Below are 26,544 nucleotides of genomic sequence, written 5' to 3'. Positions count from 1 at the left end.
CGCCATACACAGCTTTATTAATCCAGGAGGCACTCATTGAGTCCTAAGACAACGTTTAATCAGTCGAGACAATGTTAGACTGTCTGGACAATTCCATAACGAGCCGTTTGCAAAGTTACAGCAAAAGGCAAAGGCGCAGCCCTGCAATGTCTCCCTCTAGTGGGCCTCCACTAGAGCGAGTTCTAGAGAGCTCCCTCTCCTGGGTATCTTTGGCCTATTCTTCCACACTGGTCAAACGTCTTGGAAGGAGTGGGAGTACCCACAATTTACCCCACTGCACGCGCTCTGCCAACCCACTGTGGTGTATACATCAGTACTGCTGGGTGGACAGGCTGAGGAGGGTGGAATGGGGGGAGATTGCAGAAAATTGCACCATTCTGTCAACTGATATGCCAGGAAATTGAACCGCCACCAACCCCTGGATTGAAAGTCCAATGTGTGGATTGCAAGTGCATTGTCCTCCCCATTACAAACAAGGCAGCAACCCTGACTACACTGGCACTAAAATATTTGCAAAGCGCAGGCTAGCGGTAAATCTGCATGCTGCACTTTGCATATCATTCATTAAGCAGAGGCAGAGTCCAAATGTTGGCGATTCACAATGGAGGTGCTCGGAGATTCATAGGATGTAAATATTACTGAATACTCACATTGCATGCATGTGTGTGCGAGTGTTGCACATTACAGGGAGTGGCTTTTCTTCTGAACAAAAGAATGAAGGAGTCGTGGGAGCATGACGGTGAGGTGTGGGAAGCTGTAAGCCCCAGGCTACTTTGAGCTCGCCTTCCCATCAACCAGAGGCGAGGAGTGATGGTTGTGGTTACTTATGCCCCCACCGATGACGAACATCCATGGAGGGATGCAGGCAAGGCCGATGAGTCAGATGCCTTCTATGACTTCCTGTCACAGGTGCTGGCTGAAGTGGCCCCTCGGGATAGAGTCATCTTGTTGGGTGACTTCAATGCCCGAGTTGGTCGTGATGCTAACACCTGGTCTGGAGTGATTGGAAGTCATGGGCCAGATCAGCTCAATAACAGCGGTAGGAGGCTGCTAGATTTCTGTGCAGCCCATGGGCTTGTAATTACCAACATGCTGTTCCGGCATCGGCGCATCCACACAACATCATGGATGCATGCCGGGTCAAAGCAAGAACATTTGCTGGACTACATAGTGACGGAACAGCGGATGCGAGCCCATGTCCTTGACACAAGGACCTACCGTGGAGCTGATCTGTCCACTGACCATCGACTTGTCATTTGTAAGATGCGCTTGCCTTTCTTCCACTCCGGTGGTGGGTGTACACCCAGGACCCCATTCAAACCCATAGTGGAATGGTCTCAGCTAGCTGATGAAAGTTGCAAGCGAGAATTTCATCATCGCTTGCGACTGGGGTTGGCATCGTCCCCCCACTCCTCCTGATGTCGAGGGGTAATGGGCGAGGTTTAGGACTGTGGCTCATGCAGCTTCAATGGCTGCTTTGGGTACACGGTCCAGACCTCCCCAGATAACCTGGCTGACAGAGGAGGTGTTCAGACTGGCTGAGACAAAGCGAAAGGCCCACTCTCATCGTCTACAACATCCCACGTCAGATAATGAAAAGGCCTTCGCTCAGACGTACGGAAAGCCGTGAGGTGCTGCAAGGATGGGTGGTGGTCGCGGGTTGCTGAGGAGATGGATTCTGGCTCAATGGCCCACAATCACAAATCGATCTTTAACTTAATCAAAAAAATAACCTGCAGCACCACACCTATTACCATCATGAGGGGAAGGACCGGTGATCCAATCTCCGACCCCCAGGAACAAGTTTGCAGATTTGCTGAGCAATTTTGTGAGGTCCTGGGGGAGGGGAAATCCCTCAGCCTGCGTTGCCTCAAATATTGGAAGAAGTCACCACCTGTGAGTGGCTGGCTGAGGTGCCATCTGTTGAGGAACTATTGAAGGCGATCTGGAGTCTGAGACCAGAAAAGACAGCGGGCAGAGATGATCTCCCAAGCGAAATGCTGAGGGAGGGTGGCGTTTGTGCACAGACTGCCCTACATGACATCATAACAACAGTCTGGACCACTGGACAGGTTCCGCAGGATTGGAAGGATTCCCTGGTGGTCCTCTTCTTTAAGAAGGGGGACGGAAGAGACTGTAACAACTACAGGGGCATCTCACTCCTCAGTGTGCCGGGAAAGGTCCTGGCAAGGATAATTCAACATCGCCTTTCCAGGCACACTGAGGAGAGGCTTGCAGAGCCCCAATGCGGTTTCAGGAAAGGGCGGTTCTGCACAGATGCCATATGTTCTCTCCGTCTGCTACAGCAGAGGTGTAGGGAATTCCAGCAAGACCTACATCTCTGCTTTATTGACCTTGTCAAGGCCTATGATACCATCAGTAGGCCTGGGCTCTGGGTTGTTCTTCGTGCTTTTGGAGTCCCTGACCCTCTGCTCACGATCATTAAGGACATTCATGATGGTGAGCGGGCCCGGGTGAAACTACGTGGCCGGGAGTCAGAGCCATTCCCTGTTCACCTTGGGGTGCGACAGGGATGTCCTCTGGCTCCCACATTATTTAACATCTATTTCGACCACGTAGTTCGTGAAGCCTTCAATAGCCGTACCGGAGGAATTTCCATCTGCTACAGATACAATGGGAAGCTGATCGATGCCCGGGTGCGGTCAGGGGATGACTCCCTATTGCTCAACCATTTTATGTATGCCGATGATCTGGTAATTGCTGCTCACTCAGAGGAGCAGTTGGAGGCGCTGCTGCTGAACCTGGAGCTTGCCACTAATAGGTGGGGACTTACCATCAGGCCCACCAAAATTAAGCACCTGCCTGGGTATTTTGTACCATCGGACACTCCACCCCCACAACTCCCAATTGGTGATAGGGCAGTTGTGGAGAGAGTGAAGAGTTTCCCATTCCTGGGCATTGTGCTCATGACCGGCTCTGGTTTGACAGCAGAGGTCTCACTCCGAATCAGTCAAGCGGCAATATCTTTTCATGGAACATCTTATTTGGTTCCAAACATTTAGGCTGGTCTGCCTATAATCCATCCTGGGTTTAACCAGGCTGGATTGTGTGAGGAGCTCACAAATCCTTGAAAGATCTGGACAAAGTCCCATCGGTGAGCTCCTCTGGCAGGCAAGGCTGCTTTGGCTGGGTCATATAGCCTGTATGCTCAGCCACAGCATGCCTAAACAGCTTTTGTTTGGCCGGATCGAGGGGGCTAAACGGGCACAGTACGGGCTAGAGAAGAGATGGAGCGATGTGGTACAGGATGATGTGGAGCTGAGTCGACTTGCCGATGACTGGTCCAGCGGTGTCAAGATCGGCCTCTGTGGAGGAGGCTCGTGAAGGACGCTACTGGGCAGTCGGAGGCAGTCGCCCTCCAACAACAACGGAGGGGGGAGGAGCGACGCTCACAACAACGAGCGGAGCGCCTGGTGGCTAAAGCATAGTAAGTTGTCACAGTAGGGGGCACAAGTGGTGCATCAGCCAGTCATCTCAGTCAGTCGACCTGTGGCACCTGGGTCTGTCCCGTGACCTCGTGCCAGTGGGCGTTCGACACTTCACGTGGCCTCAACGTGCACATAGCCTGGCACAGGCGTCGTGGTGACGTCACCGCCACTTCGTCGCGAATGGCGGTTGTTGTTGCCAATTATAGCATTGTCTCACTGAGATCACGGGGCAGTCGCATTAAAATAACCTAAGTACAAAGTCCCGTGGCTATATTCAAATTAGAATAAGCAAACAAGACGCCCTTCTTCATAAATCCGTCCATTCACATGAAATATTAAAAGTGTTTTTTTTTTACACATTCCACTATAGCCACACGGCCTTCTGCGGGCACGTAACTTCAGCCAAGGCAAGCAAACGGTTTTGACATTCAGCGCCTCATCAGATTGTCTTGCTTGAGCCAATTCTGGGTGAACCATCAAATGTTTATAGGCAAGGACACATTCTTAAATGAGTCCGAGTTCGACGCATTAGCTTCGTTTTGGAATATATTTATAGAAGAAATCGCAACTTATATTCTCCACAACCACTATTTGTCGTAAAGGTGATGTTGTGTTATCTATTTAAAGAAGAGTCAATTATGGGAGTACTGTATTTTCACTTAGTGGAAAAAACTAAAGGTCTCAGAGAAAATAACAACCACGCATATAATAGCAGAACGTTATAGAGGTTGTTATTTTACCTACGTGACTTTACCGAATAAAACCAAAGAGTAACGTTATAGAGGATTGTATGTGCTGTATGTATATGTATGTTGAACTTCTAATCAGAGGTGCGAAGGAGGATTAGCCAGATGCACGAAGCTCAATCTTTACAAAACGTTACAACACTAAGACATAAATGTCTACATATTAATGACATCACTGGCAATTCCCCTGGGCGACAAGTCACTACCGCGTGGCCAGATGCCCTTTAATTACACACACACAGATTTGCGGTGCATGTACAACAAGATACTTTGTAATGGAAGCATTTATCACTGTCCGGGAACCGTCTACCTCACGGCTAAATCTCCCGCTCTTGGTGGACACATTGCAGGTTAATTAAAAGTAATGCAAGGAATTAATCATGAAAGTCTTAGGCCACTGATCATTATACAGATATTGATTTCTTAGCATTAATATTATTTGTACCCCTCCCCCTCCCTCCACTTTTCCTTTCACCCCATGTTAACGACCGCACATGAATTTTCAGTTTACAATGTCAAGTGGATATAATGCTGGCCGTGATTCCGAGCCACGAGTGTGTCTTAGTCAAATCTGCAAATGCAATCTATTGATATTGCAATGGCATTATCCTCCACGCCGAAACTCCGCTCGGTCAAGGTGCAGCCCTGCAATGCCTTGCTCATGCCACTGCTGCCGGACGATCCTCCGCTCGAGGGGGGCTTTAGATAGCTTCTTCGGGAGGGCATTTTGGCCGATTCTTAAATCCTGGCCAGACGTCTTGGAATTCGTGGGAGTACCGCACGCGATCTGCTTCCAAACAGCTGCGGAGTCTGCATTTGCACTGCTGGGATGAGCAGGGGGGGGGGGGGTCAAAACACGTGTATCAACTCTTTCAACTCCCACGCCGTGAGATCGAACCGGAGAGCTCTTCTGGATCGCGATTTTCAGTGTTCCAACAGAACACGACAAATCGAAACAACAACAAGGGGAGTGCACAAAACTCCGTTGAACGCATTAGAAAATACGGAGAATGCCAATCGGAGATTCCAGTAAAACGGCGATTGGATGCGTTCCCTGGCGACTCTTGGGTAAATACTGGAATTAAAAACAAATTATTCTCAGAAGGCACCTTGGTTGTAAGGTTGAGCGGTCAACTCTTAGCTGCTCCATCTCTCTGGGCTCTCAATGTCGGTGCTACGAAGAAGAGATGTTGCTCGGAGCGTTCTTCGACTCTCTTCCGACGTCGTTCTGTTCACAAAAGGGAGACCAAAAAAAAACCCACCAAATTTTTTTAAATTACAGAGCCATTAGCCTCCAATCACGCGTACATAAATAGTTAATATAGGTTATAAGGAATCTAATGATGGACATTGTAGAGGCTAACCAAGCACGCACATGCCGTCAAGCTGGATTTAGACAAGGCTCTTATACCATTGCCCACATAATACTGTCAACCAGGTCCCAGGAAAGACAAATGAGTATCAAATACTATAACGCCTGGCTCTATAGACTCTGAAAATGCATTTCATTCGATGGAAACGGACGCAGTAAACCAAAGCCGGCCACAATGCAAGGCCTCAAATACAAAACGACGACGTTATTATATATAAAAAACTATTTTATTTTTTGCTAAGGAGGGAACCGTGAGAGCCTGAAGTTAGCGTGTGAAGAGTGGCAAAATGCCAATTGAAAAAGAAGAGGAGTCGAGCAAGAAGATTCGGACTCACCAATAGCTCCTCGCGGCATCAACGGGAGGAGATGTCTCCGAAACAGTATTCGAAAATCCAAGGCGTACTGTGATATTAAATGGAGAAAGCATTCACCAATGTCAGATGTACCTCATCAAATATAAGTCAGAATTATGGAAATGAATTATGTACAATTTCGAAGAAGGCAATGGATCTGTAAGTCTTCAAGTCGGTTTAATCACCCCTCTTGGAGAGGATAATGATTGAGGCGCCGTTTCACGATGGACGTATCTCATTTCTGTGTAAAAAAAAATCCAAAATTATTCACGGCCATGTTAGAAGGCTTGATTTTTTATTGCATTGAATAGATCAAATGCATACATTTGAAGTCGCCTCAGCATTGCTGATGAAATGGGTCATGATAAAAAAGTGAGTGGAAATTAACAACAGGAAGGAATTGAAAAACGTTTCCAATGGCTGCCGAGTAGGATGCCAATACGATACAGTTGTATGTAGCCATGAGCAAACCAAAAGCCACGTCCAAGAAGTTTTGATCATCAAGACAATTGTTGGAGGGGCTACAACTGGGAAAAAGTGGAACAACGCGGACGTCCAGAATAATAAACACCATCCTCATTCGAGATCCAAACATCATCGCACCTCCTCCTCCTCCTCGAACACACCGGTGGTGGAACCATCAACCCGGATCATCGTAACACCACCACCAGGTCGCTGCACACATCAAACATTCAAGACACAGCTGCCACGGTGGTAGTGCAACTGTGGCCGTGCAAACCAAACCCTGGCCCCACAGAGTGAACCCATTGTGGCCATCCAAACCAAACCCTGGCCCCACAGAGTGAACCCATTGTGGCCATCCAAACCAAACTCTGGCCCCATAGAGTGAACCCATTGTGGCCATACAAACCAAACTCTGGCCACATAGAGTGAACCCGTTGTGGTCATACAAACCGAACTCTGGCCCCATAGAGTGAACCCGTTGTGGCCATACAAACCGAACCCTGGCCCCATAGAGTGTCTGCATGTGTGTAGAACTTCTTTCGCACCGTACGTAGCCAACCGCGCTAATAGGAGGTGCGGGGGATGACAATCAAACAAAACATAAAAAGCAGTTCTGGAGCAATCCGTTTTCAATCGAAATTAGTTAAAAGGGCAAAGCTCCAGTAGCTTCCTAAGATCTGAAGGAAGAGCGTTCCAGACGGCCGCAGAAGCAGCGCATCTGAAAGCGCTGCGCGACAACATGATTGGCAGCCAAAGTAAGAAAGGCGAGCTGAGAGGATGCCCGCTGCGGGGATGGAGCGATGAGACGCAGCCGATGCGCAGACGCGAGATGGATTGGGACGTCGTCGCCTGACCACGAGGGATGGTGACAGCACGGGGGGAGGGGGGGTGAGGGCGGAGGGGCTTCTAATCCGGCAGTGGATGGACGGTGGCTGATGACGACGATGATGATTTAATTATGGCTCGTCTGCATATGCCTGTTACTGTTCACGCGTACGCATATTGATGGGTAGAGCTGGATTGTCGGAGCTAGTGTCGTTGATTCTCAAAAAAACAATCTGCAGTCTGCGTTTTTCTAGGCGTAGCGCAGTGGTGTAGTGGTCAGTGCTCCGCACGATGAACCCGGCCACCTAAATTCGACTCCACGGCTAACATCGAAGGCGAGATAAACGTGATGCGATCGCGAGCTCCCAGCTTCCCCGAGATGCCCTGACCAGCGCGGTGAAGTATGGTCAATTAACCCCACGACCGATGTGGCATGAGGAGGTGTTCGTCCAGCAGTGGATTGACAAAAGTTATCATCATCATCGTAGTATGATGATAATAACTTACGCGATTTAATATGCATTGTCGTGTATACATTGCTGCATTTGAATATCACACACGCAAAACAAAAAACACATCTATTTCAATTAACCGTGGGATATACCGGCAAGTCATTGTTAGCGAGCACCTATTAAGGTGAGCACAGCACACAGTGGCATGCGGGTGTGGGCAGCATCGCGACGCATTGCTCATGTTGACGTTCTGCAGCCGACGTCATTCGTTGTCGAGCTGAGTCAACATTGGGGTGAGACTCGCGGGGTAGTTACCAATTGGCCCCTGGTGTGAAAGGGGACGAAGCACCCAGGTTGACAATAATAATGGGGTGGGAACGGCGTGGTGCAGGGGTTAGCACACTGCCCACGTGTTGCCCCCACCAGCAGCACGAGGAGGGGTGTCTCACAGATAGAATTACAGCTGCAGGTAACTTTCTCTCTCTCTCTCTTCTTCGTCATCATCATCACATATATATATAAATCACACGACGGGGAATCTCGTTGTAATGGAAGAGAGACGCTGCTCGCAGCTCATTGGAGCTGTGACTGATTTAGCAGCAGCAGCAGCACGGCAATTGGCACCCCCCCTCCTCCCCCCTCCTCCCCCCCACCTCCTCCCACCTCCTCCCACCCCTCCTCCCCCCACCTCCTCCCACCCCTCCTCCCCCCCACCTCCTCCCCCCCACCTCCTCCCCCCCCACTCCCACCCCCTCCTCCCACCCCCCCGTTAACGAGCGGCGCGCGGCCCCAACGGAAGCCGCAGCCCCCGCACGCGGGCGGGATTCGATGACCTGACTCGGTCTCTCTGCTATTGATGCCCGGCAGCGCGTCTCTAATATAGCAGCCCTGGGGGGAAGTCGTGACACACACACACATACACAAGACAAAGATCCCCCGTATGGCCGTAACAGACTGTAGGGGCAAGTGCTGCTAGCGAGCACCTATGAAGGCCGGCACGGCACACAAAGGGGTGGGTGGCCAGCACCACGCCCGGCCGCCTTTGCCTTCCTAGTGGCGATGTTTTTACGCACCGCACCAGATACTCATTTAAGGCTGAGTCGACCTAGGGGAGGCCCAGGACCGGTTCAAATAATCGTCACCGGTGTTGGCCGCGAAGCGGGAATCGAACCCGGGTCGCCAGGTTCGTAGCGCAGCGCACTAACCGCTACAACTACCGCTCCCCACACTCTCACACACAACAACAACAACCGCCATTCGCCACTAAGTGGCGGTGACGTCACCACGACGCTTGTGCCAGGCTATGTGCACCTTGAGGCCACGTGAAGTGTCGAACGCCCGCTGGCAGGAGGTCACGGGGCAGACCCAGGTGCCACGGGTCGACTGACTGAGATGACTGGCTGATGCACCACCTGTGCCCCCTACTGTGCCAACCTGCTGTGCTTTAGCCACCCAGCGCTCTGCTCGTTGTTCTGAACGTCGCTCCTCCGCCCTCCGTTGTTGTTGGAGGGCGACTGCCTCCAACTGCCCAGTAGCATCCTTCACGAGCCTCCTCCACAGAGGCCGATCTTGACACAGCTGGTGCCAGTCATCGGCAAGTCCACTCAGCTCCACGTCCTCCTGTACCACATCGCTCCATCTCTTCTCTAGCCCGTGTCGCGCCCGCTTAGCCCCCTCGATCCGGCCGAACAAAAGCTGTTTCGGCATGCGGTGGCTGGGCATGCGGGCTACATGGCCCAGCCAACGCAGCCTTGCCTGCCGGAGGAGCTCACCGATGGGACATTGCCCAGATCTTTCAAGGATTTGTGAGCTCCTCACACAATCCAGCCTGGTTAAACCCAGGATGGATCGTAGGCAGGCCAGCCTAAATGTTTCTAACTGGCGAAGATGTTCCATTAGGGGGGTCCACGTTTCGCAAGCGTAGAGAAGGGAGCGACAGACCAGGTAACTTCCACAGCATTACACAACCGATGAAAAGATATTGCCGCTCGACTGATTCGTAGTGAGACCTCTGCTGTTAAGCTGGAGCCGGTCATAAGCACACTACTCAGGTATGGGAAATTCTCCACTCTCTCCACAACTGCCCCATCACCGATTGGGAGTTGTGGGGGTGGAGTGTCCGATGGTACAAAATACCCAGGCAGGTGCTTAGTTTTGGTGGGGCTGATAGTAAGGCCCCATCTCTTAGTAGCACGCTCCAGTCTCAACAGCAGCGTCTCCAACTCCTCCTCTGAATGAGCAGCTATTACCAAATCATCGGCATACATAACGTGGTTGAGCAATAGGGAGCCATCCCTTGACCGCACCCGGGCATCGATCAGCCGCCCATTATATCTGTACCATATGGAGATTCCCCCGGTACAGCTATTGAAGGCTTCACTAACTACGTGGTCAAAATAGATGTTAAATAATGTGGGAGCCAGAGGACATCCCTGTCGCACCCCAAGGTGTACAGGGAATGGCTCTGACTCCCGGCCACGTAGTTTTACCCGGGCCCGCTCACCATCATGAAGGTCCTTAATGATCGTGAGCAGAGGGTCAGGTACTCCAAAAGCACGAAGGACGACCCAGAGCCCAGGCCTACTGATGGTATCAAAGGCCTTGACCAGGTCAATAAAGCAGAGATGTAGGTCTTGTTGGAATTCCCTACACCTCTGCTGTAGCAGACGGACAGAAAATATGGCATCTGTGCAGGACCGCCCTTTCCTGAAACCGCATTGGGGCTCCGCAAGCCTCTCCTCAGCGTGCCTGGCAAGGCGATGCTGAATAATCCTTGCCAGGACCTTTCCCGGCACACTGAGGAGTGAGATGCCCCTGTAGTTGTTACAGTCTGTGCGGTCCCCCTTCTTAAAAAGGGGGACCACCAGGGCATCCTTCCAATCCTGCGGAACCCGTCCAGTGGTCCAGACTGTTGTTATGATGTCATATAGGGCAGTCTGTGCACAAACGCCACCCTCCCTCAGCATTTCGCTTGGGAGATCATCTCTGCCCGCTGCCTTTCCTGGTCTCAGACTCCGGATCGCCTTCAGTACTTCCTCAGCAGATGGCACCTCAGCCAGCCACTCACAGGGGGTGACTTCTTCCAATATTTGAGGCACCACAGCCTCAGCAGGGTCATCCTCACTTTGTGCCACGATGTTTTCCTGGATGAGGGATTTTCCCTCTCCCAGGACCTCACAGAAATGCTCAGCAAATCTGCAAACCTGTTCCTGGGGGTCGGAGATTGGATCACCGTTTTTTCCCTAATGATGGTAATAGGTGTGGTGCTGCAGGTTACTTTTTTGATGGAGTTAAATAGAGATTTGTGATCACGGGCCACTGAGGCAGACTCCATCTCCTCAGCAACCCGCGACCACCACCCATCCTTGCAGCGCCTCACGGCTCTCCGAACCTCCGAGCGAAGGCTGCGGTAAGCCTCCTCATTCTCTGACGTGGGATTCTGTAGCCGATGACAGTGGGCCTGTCGCTTTTTCTCAACCATCCTGAACACCTCCTCTGTCAGCCAGGGTCTCTGGGGAGGTCTGGACCGCGTACCTAAAGCAGCCATTGCAGCTGCACGAGTCACAGTCCTAAACCTAGCCCATTTACCTTCGACATCAGGAGGAGTCGGGGACGATGCCAATCCCAGCCGCAAGCGATGATGAAATTCTCGCTTGCAACTTTCATCAGATAACTGAGACCAGGCCACTTTAGGTCGGAATGGGGTCCTGGGTATACACCCACCACCGGAGTGGAAGAATGGCAGGCGCATCTTATAGATGACTAGTCGATGGTCAGAGGGCAGATCAGCTCCACGGTAGGTCCTGGTGTCAAGGACATGGGCTCGCATTCGCTGGTCCGTCACTATGTAGTCCAGCAGATGTTCTTGCTTGGACCCGGCATGCATCCATGATGTTGCGTGGATGCGCCGATGCCGGAACAGCGTGTTGGTAATTACAAGCCCATGGGCTGCACAAAAATCTAGCAGCCTCCTACCATTGTTATTGAGCTTATCTGGCCCATGCCCTCCAATCACTCCAGACCAGGTGCCAGTATCATGACCAACTCGGGCATTGAAGTCACCCAACATGATGACTCTATCCCGAGGGGCCACTTTAGCCAGCACTCTCACACACACACTCTCACACACACACACTCACACACTCACACACACACACTCTCACACACACACACTCACACACCCACCCCGCCTCCTTCTTTACCAATTTGTTCCCTCGCCTCCAGGTGCGGTGTGCAGGCACAATGCCTCACGAGCGGTGGATTCGCCGGATATGCTTCACGCGCTGCACGTAAGGCAACGCAAAAAAAAACAACAAGAAGCTTCGTAGGTCGAATGAGGTGATTGGCATCAGCGGCCGTGGTCCTTCCACCGCTGGATGAAGGCATCGCCCTAGCGGCCGCCGCTCGCGGTTCCGCGATGTGACCACCCACGTGGCTCCTGCACGCATCAGCTGATCGCGTCGCTCCATCGTCGCGTTGGGACTTTGCCGCGGGACGCGTTCCGTGCTGTGCCATCATCAGCTCGTGCAGCCTCCTCGCAGGGGCCACCCTCTCCTTGACCCCCCCCCCCCCCGGCAGTGTGACCGCGGCAGTACACAAAAGGCACCCATGGCTGTCTGCCTTCACTTGTCCCGTGCAACGAACGCACGGGCACCCGTCTGACGGGGTCTTTCTGTGTATTATTATTGTTGTTGTTGTTCATAATTATCACTAATGTAGAACGCAGTGCAGAGGACAATTAGCGCAGCATGACGGTTAGCGCGTTGTGCGAGTGGCCCAGATGTATTGTGACCCCCAATTCATTGACCCCCTAAAATGGTTTATCCTTTGCATATTTATGTTTCAAATAAACCTTACTTACATTAAAAAAAAAGTTTCACAGAATTAAATGGGAGTCACAATACAGCCGGACCACCGTGTACTTTCAGACGTCAGTCTCCATCCAGCAGTGGGTCGATCGTGGCTGGTGATCATAGTTGATTATCTTTCACATCCGTGTTTGTAACTGCAGGAAGGTTTCCCTGTGTGTGTGAGAGAGAGAGAGAGAGGAAAAAAAAAAGACTTTACCTTTGTGGGCTCTCACTTATTTCTCAATATAGTTCATCGATGTATCAAATTGAGACTGCTAATGCTGAACCGTGCTCATTCTGACACTCGCATGCTCAAACCCACGTGTCACGGGATCAGCACTGTACCATCATCACAACGCGGATTGCCCGCCGTGGGCTGATGGCTCGCACGTGGAATTGCAATTCAGATGTCGGCAGTGTTCGATCCAAACATTAAACTATTCTTTTTTATTTTACTCGGTAAGGCTCACTGAGCTACATGGATATATTTTTTTTTCAGAGGCGACTTGGCTATCACAAATGAAAGCCCACCGAAGTGGCTTATCATGTGGAGATTTACAGCAGCAAAAAAACACTCTAAACGGACGTTTATAAATGTGGACGGAAAAACCTGGAGAACTCGTAGAAAAATCCACGCGACCACGGGAGAGAACACGCGAACTCCAAATATACAGCAGCAGGCGTTAGGGTCGGGATCCAACCCACGACCTCCTGTACACCACGAGAGGTCGTTAACATCTCCTAGCCACCACGGCAGTTGGAACCTTGCGGATTTCTTCAATCCTCCCCACCTCTGTCAACGCATCAGTCCATTTGTCTCCAACACAGTTAGTGTTTCGGCAGGTCGTGTGCGGTGGGTTGAAGTGTGGGAAAATTCTACCTCTTCCAAGACGTTTGGCCAGCGTAGAAGAGTAGGCCGAACATCTCCTAGAGCTCCCTCGAGTGGAGGCAATTCCTCCAGCAGTGATTGTAAATAATTGCAGGTGAAGCACCATTAACGTGTTTATAGAGTCGTGAGGAATGATATGACCATATCATTTGAGCCTTGAATAATACTTAGATGGGCACACACCGGTAAGACACCGGGCGTTATAGGCTACTGCTGGGATATGATTTCAGCAGAAGGCAGTGCAGAAACAAATCCATTGTTGTACTGTATTATGTTCCAATGTCTATGGTCCCAGCTGACGCCGACCAAGCCGCGTTGACCGGCGCGGTCTCATTAACTTCTCCGTGCAAAAGAACCGTACACGTACTGCATATAGAGTATCGAGCATTCATTTAGAACTTGCATTAATTTCTCGTACGTGCGTGTACGTCAAACCCTCACGTCTTGTGTGTGCGGTGTGTCGCCTCCACCAAACGAGATGTCACACAACCCATTGCCGAGACGCGACGTCGCCACGATTCCGCGCCGACAGATTTGAGACCCTTAAGCCCTTTTGCGCACGGAGGCCACGCGCAGGGCGCCTGTCGGCATTGCACGAGCAGAGCCCGCAAGAGGACCACAATAACGACCACAATCATCACATTTACACATCCCTCCCAGGACCCACCCACCCCCGTGACGTGTGACAATCTCTAAGAGCAACTGCCTGCTCGGCTCGTTGGTCTCTGTCTCTCTGTGTCTGTGTGTTTGTGTCTGTGTGGATATTGCATGGGGAGCGGTGGTGCAGCGGTTAGCGCTACACTGCGCTATGAACCCGGCGACCCGGGGTTTGGTTCCTGCTCGCGGCCAACACCGGTGACGGTTATCTGAACCGGTCCTAGGCCTCCCCTAGGTCGACTCAGCCTCAAATGAGTACCTGTGTGCGGTGTGTAAACATCGCTACTGGGGAGACAAAGGCGGTCGGGCGTTGTGCTGGCCACCCAACCCCTCGTGTACATATGTAGTAGATACTACATGTGTAGTAGATACTACATGTGTAGTAGCTACGGGCCCCACACTTTCAAGGGCCCCGCGCTAAATTCTTTCAAGCTATCAATTCCGGTTCAGTGATTCTGCACTTGCTCTATTACTATAGTACTATACTGCCTTCAACTTTTATGAACGACTGGGCGTTTAAGGTTAGCGATTTGTCGTATTATCTGGCTGTATAGCAAATGAAAAAAAAAGTACAATTACTTTACTACGCAAGCTAAAAATTTACGTGTTTTAATATATTTTTTAGCGCCCCTTCATAACATATGCTACAGGCCCCGCACTAGCTTCATGCGGCACTGCACTTGCCCGTACAGTCTGTTAAGGCTATACGGGGGATCTCTTTTGTTGTTGTACGGGACACATCGGAACCCTAAAAGATGCCACCGCTGTTGGCGAGGCGCGACCGCTTGTCGCCAGAGCGGTCATTTGAAAACGAGAGAGAGAGGGGAATGAAAGGGAGAGAGGGGAATGAAAGGGAGAGAGAGAAAAATAAAATCAGTAGTCTTACTGCGCCCCCCTTTAAATGGGAGCATCAATAATGGATAAATTGTTTACTTATTCAGCTCATATATTGTTTGCAGGCGCTTGACAACGCAGGTGTGTCTTGTGTGTGGTGTGTGTGTGTGTGTGTGTGTGTGTGGTGTGTGTGTGTGGTGTGTGTGCCCTGTATGTATTGTGTGTGCGTTGTGTATTGTCTGTGTATCGTGTGTGTTGTGTGTGTGGTGGTTGTTATGTGTGTCGTGTGTGGTGTGTGTCGTGTGTGTGCCCTGTATTGTCTGTATGTATTGTTTGTGTTGTGTATTGTCTATGTGTATATTGTGTGTGTATCGTGTGTGTTGTGTATTGTCTGTGTGTATTGTGTGTGTATGTGTGTGTTTTGTGTGTGTGTAATGTGTGTGTTGTGTGTGTGTATTGTGTGTGGTGTGTGTGTTGTGTGTGTGTGTGGTGTGTATTGTGTGTGGTGTGTTGTGTGTGTGTATTGTGTGTGGTGTGTGTGTTGTATATGTGTGTGTGGTGTGTATTGTGTGTGTATTGTGTGTGTGTATTGTGTGTGGTGTGTGTATTGTGTGTGGTGTGTTGTGTGTGTATGGTGTGTTGTGTGTGTATTGTGTGGTGTGTGTTGTGTGTGTATTGTGTGTTGTGTGTGTGTTGTGTGTGTGTATTGTGTGTATTGTGTGTGGTGTGTTGTGTGTGTTGTGTGTGTTGTATGTGTGTTGTATGTGTATCGTGTGTGGTGTGTGTGTGTTTTGTGTGTGTGGTGTGTATGTTGTGTGTGTTGTGTGTGTGGTGTGTGTTCGGTGTGTATGTTGTGTGTGTGGTGTGTATGTTGTGTGTGTGTGTGGTGTGTGTATGTTGTGTGTGTGGTGTGTGTATGTTGTGTGTATGTTGTGTGTGTGGTGTGTGTATGTTGTGTGTGTTGTGTGTGTATGTTGTGTGTGTTGTGTGTGTATGTTGTGTGTATGTTGTGTGTGTATGGTGTGTGTATGTTGTGTGTATGTTCTGTGTGTTGTGTGTGGCTGTGGCTGTCTCACTTCAACGCGACGCCTTTACCTCCTGCCCGCGTTCTTGTTGCGACGCGATGAGGGTCGTGAGTCATTGCAGACAGAACAGCATGACGATGTGTGACGAGGTGGGGGGGGGTGAGAAATGTGACGTCACGTAAAAATGGGCAACTTTAAATATAGACAACACGTTCTACTTAATTAAATAGACTTTTTAATAAATGTTTTCTCCTACAACATCAGAGTGCAGCGCCACATTAAATACGCACTACAATGACAATAGCTTAAAGCGATTTGAAGCATGTTTTATTTTTTTTGGGGGGGGGGGGGGCAGAGCTTTGTGACGTCATATTTGAGGGGGGGGTCTGACTTTTTGTGACGCCGTGGGGGGGGGGGTCAAAAATCGTCCAAAATCGCGTGACGTCATTTATGGACGGCCCCTAACCCCACACTTTACCCCACCACACGCAACCAGTTGACCGGGCTGTGCTGGACCCATGTACAAGCGCTGAGTTGGACCCAGGCAGATGGGTGGAGGGGGTGGGGGGAGGGGGTTCAGAAACGTGCGCGTGATATTCACTGCCGCGACGGGAGACTGAACCGACAAGTCAGGTGTGCATGGGGCAGCAATCGATGACTGTGGATGCGAGCGCATTGTTAGGAATGTCGCGGACTCCGGGCCAGCGGCGATGGGGGCGGGGCGGGGATGTATCCCGAGCGAGGCGGCGAAAACGTCACGGAAAATTACCGACGTTGAATATTTGATTGCGACCCGAATCGATAACAATCATCAACCAGGCGGGGTTTCTTCTTCCTGTTCTTGCGAATGGCAGCAACGCGTCCCCGAGCTCCAGGTGTGTTTGCTGGCCACGACGAGAGGGCTCCAGCTGCGAGAGAGAGAGCGAGAGACTTCGTGGCTTCCTCCTCCGCTGAAGCAGCACAGACCAATTCGCAGCTCTTAAATTCCCTTTTCACACCATCAATAGGGAAACTCCCCCCCGCGCCAACCGGCATGTGCACTTGCATGTACACCACTTCTATGCTAAGTCGAGCAATCAAATGCTATTTTTTTATGCGAATTCCTTTGTCAAGGCACTTTGTTTCCTCGCACACAGCTTAAAGGTCCGCGGTCTGAGCGTGGTTGTGTTCCACTCCAGCGCTGTCCTCGAGACAGCCTGATCCCTTCACCTGATGAAGGCCGCTTGTGTTGTGGCCGAAACGTCGTGATTTTTTGTTGTTTTATTTTTTACCTACGTCACTTTACCGAATAGAACCAAAGAGTACAGCACACACCACCACAGTGGGTTTGCTACAGGGTCCATAGTTTGGGTTGCATGGCCACAGGTGTCGATGCCGTTTCTCTGGCAAATACTCTTTATCCTATTTTACATTTATAGAGGGCCTTAGCTCAAGGCGCTTTAAATCGTTAAAACGCGGTACCGACGACCGAGTGATTTAGTCGGCAGGGAGCACCGTGCAAGGGCCCGAGGAATGAGCGATCCGTACCCAGAGGGCATACGGGGGAGGGGGGGGGGGTCACGAGAGGGCCACAGGGGCGAGTCGGGACGGAGGAGACGAGGGGAGGGAATGGAGAATAAGATAAGTGAGGCTTTAGGAGAGGAAGGGAAGGAGGCGAAGGAGGGGGGGGGACTGCCCTTTGATCTACAGAGGTAGTTCATTGCAGTGGAGGGGTGCAAGGAGGGAGAAAGATCGACGACGAGATTGGGAAACATGGGGAGAAGGAGGGACAGAGAGAATTTGGCTGCCATAAATTTCCGCACGACGATGGCAATTATCCACTGCGTTGAGCTATCCATTGTGATGGCCAGGCCGCTTCTGAAAGAGAGCTGCGTAGCAGCTTAGTGGGGTCTTACCTGGTGAAATAAAACATTATTTAGTTTTTAAGTGAAAAAAAAAGTTTAGTTTAGAGAGACAGACCGGACCCAGTCCAGTCCAGCCATGCACGAGTGCTCCCTAGCGGCTACCCATAGTTAGCCGCACCCATAATTAGCTCGTGAACATTCAATGAACGTGTAAATGTTGATTGAAAGTATTGCTTTATTTATTTACGGTGACTTGCTTACCTTTCCTATTCGGTACTTTTCATTCCTGTCGTGTTTGTTGTTGTAACTTTGTGATCCGCCGCCGACTGGATATATGTGAAAAAGATCTTCATAGCGCATCAGATTATTCCAGGTTAAATAAATATTCAGATTTAAAAAAATCTGATTCTGATTATTTACTTTTTTATTCAGTGATTCTCCGACCACGAACCTGCAACTATTCACAGCCACCATCGTGTGTGCTGCTGCGCTACTCCAGACAAGACTCACCCAGACAAGTCTCATCCAGGCTCACCCAGTCTCACCCAGATTCACCCAGACTCACCCAGTCTCACCCCGACTCACCTAGTCTCACTCAATCTCACCCAGACTCACCCAGACAAGTCTCACCCAGACTCACCCAGTGTCACCCAGATTCACCCAGACTCACCCAGTCTCACCCAAACTTACCCAGACTCACCCAAACAAGTTTCACCCAGACTCACCCAGACAAGTTTCACCCAGACTCACCCAGACAAGTTTCACCCAGACTCACCCAGTCTCACTCAATCTCACTCAAACTCACCCAAACAAGTTTCACCCAGTCTCACCCAGACAAGTCTCACCCAGTCTCACCCAAACAAGTTTCACCCAGTCTCACCCAGACAAGCCTCACCCAGTCTCACCCAGACAAGCCTCACCCAGTCTCACCCAGACAAGTCTCACCCAGTCTCACCCAGACAAGCCTCACCCAGTCTCACCCAGACAAGCCTCACCCAGTATCACCCAGACAAGTCTCACCCAGTCCCGGGGCTCTTTTAGAATCGGGCCTTGCTTTGGATGTCTGAACAATGTACTAGTTAGTCACGGGTGCAGATACTACAGGTGGATTGCTTTTTTTTACAAGACCATAAGGGGTTGTGATGGCTTGGGGGGGGGGGGGAGGTATTCCTCACCCAGCAGTGGATGAAGATTGTTGTTGTAATCGCCAGCGAAACGTCGTCCTACAATTCTAAATGTTGTTGTGGGTTTGCTCTCCAACACAGCGGTGGTTCTGAAGTAGTAAATAATAAGCACGTTTTGTTCACGTGACAAATCTGACCAATTGACTGTATCAGGTGGAGGTGGGTGTACGACACATTTACATTTACGCGATGTCGAATCCAAACAACTTAATTGCGAATCATGGCTGATGCTGATGAAGTGGGAGAACAGCGGAGTTTCTGAAGAATCCCAATGCACGCGGGCATATCATAATTCTCCCCTGAAAAAAAATCTAGAAGTGGAAGGAGACGGATTTTGATTCATTGAGCGCTTCAATACGTCAGGACCTCAAAGCACCTTAACACAACCATTCAAGTGCTCTGCAGCACTGGAGCCAGGAGGACACGCAGTGGCAGCTGTCTCTGCATGGCACAATGTGGACTACAGTAGTGTCCTGCAAGTGAGAATTCAGTCCACCAGTGGGGCGCTATGCCGTTACGTGGATTTTCGCAATTGAGCAATTTGGGAGTTCATTAAATGTGGCTGACGTGGGCCATGGAGCGCTGCCGTATGGCCATGCAGTACCGCATGGAAGGGCCGCATGGTCGTATCGCAGCCCAGGGTGGGAGTCTCACGCGATATTGCACGATCCACTTCCGAAGTGCTGGCTCACGAAATAATTCATTCCCCATTCGCGACCGGCTCGCTCCGGTGACACAGCGCAGCGTCTTAGCCTCCCCTTGGCTCGGTTGAACAAGCGGAAGTGCAAATTCATAATGTAGTTTTTTTGGTTAGATCGCGTAAATATGTGTCGCTAAACCCGCCACCACCCGACACAGCCAATTCTGGCTGTCCGCCTGATGATGCTAGTTGTAATTTTGTTGTAATTACTGGCGAAACTTCGTACTCAGATTGTAAATGTTGTGGATTTGCTCTCCAACACACCGGTGTGCTGTACTAGTAACGAATTGGCATGTTCAGTTTACGTAACAAACCTTACTAATTGGCTGTGTCGGGTGGTGGCGGGTTTAACGACACAATCATATATTTACGCGATCTAACCCCCAAAAAACCTACATTATGGATGATATTGGTCGCGAAAGCCTACGTGCTAAACTATAAAGTGTAAATTAAAACACGACTATTATCTTCTTTAACGTGTCATCAAGCGCGCCGCTGGATGTCACGTGTTCTTGTTCGCTGTTCCAAAATCTCGCTGCAATTCAACCACCAGCTCAGCGCAGCAGCTCTAAGGGGCATTCTACCTTGTTGGGTGCCACATTTCGGACGAGACATTACAGCCGGAGGCACCATGCGCCTTCTGTGGACATTAATAAAGAGCTCCGTTGGCACTCCGATAAAGGGCACGGCATAAAACCCGTGTGGGCAGAAACCACGATCAGGCTACGGGTCAACAGCAATTTCCCCGCCTTGATACATCGCTCGCGGAAACATTGAGATGTAAACTCTTACCCAGCATTGCGGCCGTGTTGCTGCCGCCCTTGCGGTGATGCATCGGTTGGCACGCTCAGACTTGCCATGCAGGAGAGTCGCCACGCGGTTTCGTCTCACGGCGAGGCAGTTTGGAACAACTCGCAAGGTTCACAAAGGCAAAATCACCCAGCAGTGCGCATGCGCCACTATCCATCACTCGGCATTGCTGCGTGTGGTGGGGTAAAGTGTGGGTAATCCCACCTCCTCCCCCTCCTCCTGGACGTGTGGCCCATGCGGAAGAGTAGGCCAAATACCCTCTCGAGAACCGCCTCTGTTGGAGGCACTGCTACTCGCAGTGGCGTGAGCAAGCAATTGCAGGGCCGCGCATTTGACTGACAATTCACCCGTCATTGAATTTAAGACTGAACATTCGTTGCACGTTAAATTTGCAAAAATTCTCATGCAATTTTACAAAACTCTCATGACCAATTCAGATATTTGTCATCTGCCTCCCCCTGCCCCCATTTATGTTCGCTGGATCCGGGATTCAAACTTGGTTGAGGGCCACTTTCATAGCGCAGTGCACTCACCATAGCACCGCCGCCACCGCTCCATCTCCCCAATTGTGTTTTGTACCACAGAGGAGGGTAACAGCACTGCGATTGCTCTGGGAGCCTTCTGCTCACGTGTCCCGCCTGCAGCAAAGCCTGAAGCCCGAACGGAGAACGTCTCCGTCTTGTCTTGATTCTGTGCTGCAGCAGCCGAAGCCATCCGTAGGGGGCGAGTGGGGGGGTACAGGGCCCGGGGCGAACCCCACCGTGCCCCCCCCCCCACCACCAACCCCCCGACGCCTTCAAACCAAGCCGGCAGTGTTACATCACGTGTGTCTGCATGTTCACCACAAGTACTGTGTGTGGTTAATGCAGTAACTTGATTCTTTGCAAGAGGTTTCTATTTGGTGTTTGAACATCTTAACACCTCCTGTTTGATTGCCAGGAAGGGTCAAACCCCTCTTCTTATTTCTCATACTTTGATACTGGCGAAAAGCTCCCACGGTATCGTATTGCGTCTGTCGCCGTGACGTCGAAGCGCGCCCCCCTCCCCCAAAGCACGGGGCCCGAGGCGGTCACCACGATTCGCCGCACATCCCTAGGGACGGTCTGTGACAGCGGGTGTCGTTGGCGGAGAGGGGGCGGTGTAATCACATTCATTGGGCGTGTGATCGTCTTCAGGCCCGTGCATGGATCACGGTGTATGTGTCTTCATGGCACGGCTCACAACTAAGCGTGTAAATGGACCTCTCGCGTTTCCACCAACGCAGCTTTGCGGTCGAGTGTTCCAAGCTTTACCTCCGTGGTCCATTATTCATGAGCTCGTTTGTTGTTCTTCTTCTCGACATTGATTTCCACATGAAGCGCATTCCTTTTCATTTATTCGGTGGCTGGCGCGTCAACATGTAGCAACGGCAACATAACGATGGACGTCCGGTCAGCGGTTATGGAAACGGCCAACACTTTTTTTCTTTGAGACTCACCGCACGACGGGGATGACAAATTGGTACACGTGCGAGCGAGACACGTGTCCGTGTTAACGGGCCTCGCATTATGCTGATGAAATAATTAGGGAGGGAAGGAGGGAGGGGAGGTAGGGGGAGGGGAGGTAGGGGGACGCGAAGCTCGCGTCACGTGGCGGGTCTGCCGTGGTTGAGACGATGCCACGCTGCTCGCTAATTTGGGCCGAGGTGGCTTTGAAGAAGGGGAATGGATCTGTGCCATTTCGTAGCGGGCGCAGCTTCCCGGCAGCACGCCCGCGAAGGCACTCTTGCGTTATCGGCGCGCCGTTTGTTAAGTGCAACGGGATGAGCGGTTGATTGAGTCTGGTGGGCTGAGCGAGGAATTGAGTCGGTGGGTGATCGCGTGAGCGAGTGAGTGAATCGGTGAGTGTGGTGTATTGTTTATTCGCGCACACACAACAACAAACACAAACAAGCGAAAGGCAAACAGTGACAATTTAAAAAAAAACACGACGCGTCGAAAAAAGAGGGCTTTCATGAAAACCACACCAAAAAAAGAACAATGTATATGCAAGACTGATTAATCGATCAAGTAAACAAGGCATACTAATTACAATTAAACATGCTATACTCAGTGTTAAAAAACTGTTTTTGTGTGTGTATTTGTGTGTGTATGTATGTGTGTGTTTGTGTATGTGTGTTTGTGTTTTTGTGTGTGTTTGTGTGTGTGTTTGTGCGTTTGTGTGTGTGTGTGTGTTTGTGTGTGTATGTGTGTTTGTGTGTGTGTTTGTGCGTTTGTGTGTGTGTGTGTTTGTGTGTGGGTTTATGTGTGTGTGTTTGTGTGAGTGAGTGAGTGTGGGGAGCGGTGGTGTAGCGGTTAGCGCGGTGCGCTACAAACCCGGCGACCCGGGTTCGATTCCGGCTCACGGCCGCAACCAGTCAGTATTATTTGAACCGGTCCCGGTCCTGGGCCTCCCCTAGGGGGACTCAGCCTCAAATGAGTACCTGGTGCGATGTGTAAAACATTGCCACTGGGGAGACAAAGACGACCGGGCGTGGTGCTGACCACCCGCCTTCATAGGTGCTCGCTAACAGCACTTGCCCAAACAGCCTTGTGAGGTTACACAGTGTTTTGTGATCTCTGGGTGAAAGGTCCTTTAGGACTATAAATTATTCATTTTAAAGCTGTCGATATAGGGGAGGTCCAGGATTACGATTCATAATTTATTTGTGGGTCCGATCATCGCCAAGTGAGTCAAATGTGTGTCGTACACCCTCCTCCACCCGACACAGCAAATGAATAAAACTATAACGTGATGAACAAACCTGCTGGTGTATTCCTGCTGGTGTATTCCTGCTGCAGCAGCATCGCAGGGGAAGCTGTTGTTGTTGTCGAGTGATTCACAACACATCTAACAATTGGGTGCTGCAGACGTTTCTCTGGAGATACCGCGATGTACAACCAGCATCATCAAGCAGTTGCCAGAATTGTGAAAAAAAACCTCCTCCCGTCTTGGGATCGGTTGGGATATCTCTCGCCGCTGATTGAATCCGTGGCAAAGAATTAACACTCAGGTTACCGGCTTCATAGCTGTAGTGCCCGTGGATCACTGTGTATCACCTACCCGCATCAGACACTCACACACACATACAAAGACAAAGATCCCCCGTATAGCCTTAACAGACTGTAGGGGCAAGTGCTGTTAGCGAGTGGCACCTATGAAGGCCGGCACGGCACACGAGGGGGTGGGTGGCCAACACCACGCCCGACCGCCTTTGTCTCCCCAGTGGCGATGTTGACACACCGCACCAGGTGTGTACTCATATGAGGCTGAGTCGACCTAGAGGACGCCCAGAACCGGTTAAGATCATCGTCATTGGTGCTGGTCGTGAGCAGGCATCGAACTCGAGTGGCCGGGTTTGTAGCGCAGCATAGCGCTAGCCACTGTGCCACTGCTCCCCGTGTATATGCACGCACATACACACATGTACATATACACAGACACAGGAATGTGTCTGTGTATATGTGTATATGCACGCACATACACACATGTACATATACACAGACACAGGAATGTGTCTGTGTATATGTGTATATGCACGCACATACACACGTACATATACACAGACACAGGAATGTGTCTGTGTATATGTGTATATGCACGCACATACACACATGTACATATACACAGACACAGGAATGTGTCTGTGTATATGTGTATATGCACGCACATACACACGTACATATACACAGACACAGGAATGTGTCTGTGTATATGTGTATATGCACGCACATACACACATGTACATATACACAGACACAGGAATGTGTCTGTGTATATGTGTATATGCACGCACATACACACATGTACATATACACAGACACAGGAATGTGTCTGTGTATATGTGTATATGCACGCACATACACACATGTACATATACACAGACACAGGAATGTGTCTGTGTATATGTGTATATGCACGCACATACACACATGTACATATACACAGACACAGGAATGTGTCTGTGTATATGTGTATATGCACGCACATACACACATGTACATATACACAGACACAGGAATGTGTCTGTGTATATGTGTATATGCACGCACATACACACATGTACATATACACAGACACAGGAATGTGTCTGTGTATATGTGTATATGCACGCACATACACACATGTACATATACACAGACACAGGAATGTGTCTCTGTGGAATAACCTTCATTTAGGTGACTGCTCTGCGCGTTTCATGGGTTTAAAAAGCACACACGCAAGACCCAGCTCACTCGATTCACACGACAAACTAACCTGAGAAGTTCGCCGTGCGAACGACACCCACGAGCGGGGGCGATCACGACAAGACGGACGAGCGGAGCCGCGGGGATCTTCCCAGCGACGAGGATCGCAACGAGGTGGCAGCAACAACAGCAACGATGGTGGGGGGGCGGGGGGGGGGCTATTTGAGTGACGCGGCGAGACCGCGGTGAGTTTTCCTCGTGCGTTTTCAACATCGTTGGGTCGCCCACATGCGCTGACACGCTGGTGGTGGGGTGGTGGTGGTGGGGTGGTGGTGGTGGTAGGGGGGTGGGAGGAATAAATGGAGAAGCGAGTAAGCGTTGGCAGAGCAGCTTCATTCTATTCCGGCTGCGGCTCGACAGAGCTGTTCACGACGCTGCCGCTCGTTGCCCTCTAACGTCTTAACCCAGGGAGGCGCAGTCAAGGCAGCAAGGCCACGTGATGATTCTTAAACAAGAAACACTCAGCACGGCGCGTTGATACAGACACCCGCCAACTCCAAAGCGGAGACGGCTGCAGCCTCTCTCTGTTGGGGATGCAGTGTGTGTATGTGTGTGTGTGGGGAGCGGGTCCGGCAAAACAGCCCCCTACCTCCTCGCAGTGCCGGACGGGCAACTCTGTCGTGGACAGTGCTGTGGGGGGAGGTCCATTTTTGATTGGCTTCTCCCCTCAACGGGGGCTCTGGACGGGTGCGAGGGGCTGGTAACCCCTCCACCTTCAATTAATTACCACTAAACCACGAGTTAAAATGAAATATGTAACTAATAAGCTTGTGCCGGAGGCCCGGGGGGCCAGGCGTCTATGACGTCTCCTGGCCAAACCCCAATTGGAGGAGCCAGGAGATTGAATATCTACCCTCGGGGCGCCTCCAGAAACAACGAAAAGCCACTACGGGTGGCCACGTGGAATGTTCGAACGCTCACTGCGGAGGAGAGGCTGCCACTCCTCTGTCGGGAGCTGGACCGGTTCCTGCCTGGATCTATGTGGCATTCAGGAGGTCCGGTAGACCGGCTCTGGCTCCTGCCACCATGAGGGGTGGACAGTCCTCTACTCGGGGCAGCAGACTGCCAAACAACAGGGTGTGGCTCTTCTTTTGAACAAAAGAATGAAGGGGGCGTGGGAGCGTGGCGGTGAGGTATGGGAAGCTGTAAGCCCCAGGCTACTTTGGGCTCGCCTTCCCATCAACCGGAGGCGAGGAATGGTGGTCGTGGTTACTTATGCCCCCACCGAAGATGAACATCAGTGGAGGGATGCAGGCAAAGCCGATGAGTCAGATGCCTTCTATGACCTTCTGTCACAGGTGCTGGCTAAAGTGGCCCCTCGGGATAGAGTCATCATGTTGGGTGACTTCAATGCCCGAGTTGGTCATGATACTGGCACCTGGTCTGGAGTGATTGGAGGGCATGGGCCAGATCAGCTCAATAACAACGGTAGGAGGCTGCTAGATTTTTGTGCAGCCCATGGGCTTGTAATTACCAACACGCTGTTCCGACATCGGCGCATCCACACAACATCATGGATGCATGCCGGGTCCAAGCAAGAACATCTGCTGGACTACATAGTGACGGACCAGCGGATGGGAGCCCATGTCCTTGACACCAGGACCTACCGTGGAGCTGATCTGCCCTCTGACCATCGACTAGTCATCTGTAAGATGCGCCTGGCATTCTTCCACTCCGGTGGTGGGAGTACACCCAGGACCCCATTCCAACCTAAAGTGGCCTGGTCTCAGTTATCTGATGAAAGTTGCAAGCGAGAATTTCATCATCGCTTGCGGCTGGGATTGGCATCGTCCCCGACTCCTCCTGATGTCGAGGGTAAATGGG

The 26,544-nt window shown here is 51.0% G+C and overlaps 1 long non-coding RNA gene across 8 annotated transcripts; it reads right to left on the bottom strand.

Annotated features, from left to right (window-relative positions):
• LOC116954136 (uncharacterized) lies at window positions 1-26,291 on the bottom strand. Of its 8 annotated transcripts, none has more exons than XR_012929598.1 (6): window positions 20,438-26,291; window positions 15,969-16,825; window positions 11,865-12,683; window positions 5,903-5,969; window positions 5,305-5,423; window positions 1-5,019 (listed from the first exon to the last, which is right to left on the bottom strand). It is a non-coding gene; the product is annotated as an uncharacterized LOC116954136 (long non-coding RNA). The 8 variants fall into 8 exon arrangements; XR_012929599.1 differs by having other exon boundaries at window positions 24,731-26,291; XR_004404688.2 differs by having other exon boundaries at window positions 15,969-26,291.
• Between the last annotated feature and the right edge of the window lie 253 nt (window positions 26,292-26,544).

This window comes from Petromyzon marinus, chromosome 54 (assembly GCF_048934315.1).
Source record: "Petromyzon marinus isolate PM22_M1 ecotype Great Lakes invasive population chromosome 54, UKy_Petmar_22M1.pri1.0, whole genome shotgun sequence".
Lineage (NCBI taxonomy): Eukaryota > Metazoa > Chordata > Hyperoartia > Petromyzontiformes > Petromyzontidae > Petromyzon > Petromyzon marinus.
This window is presented reverse-complemented; position numbering and strand designations above follow the sequence as displayed.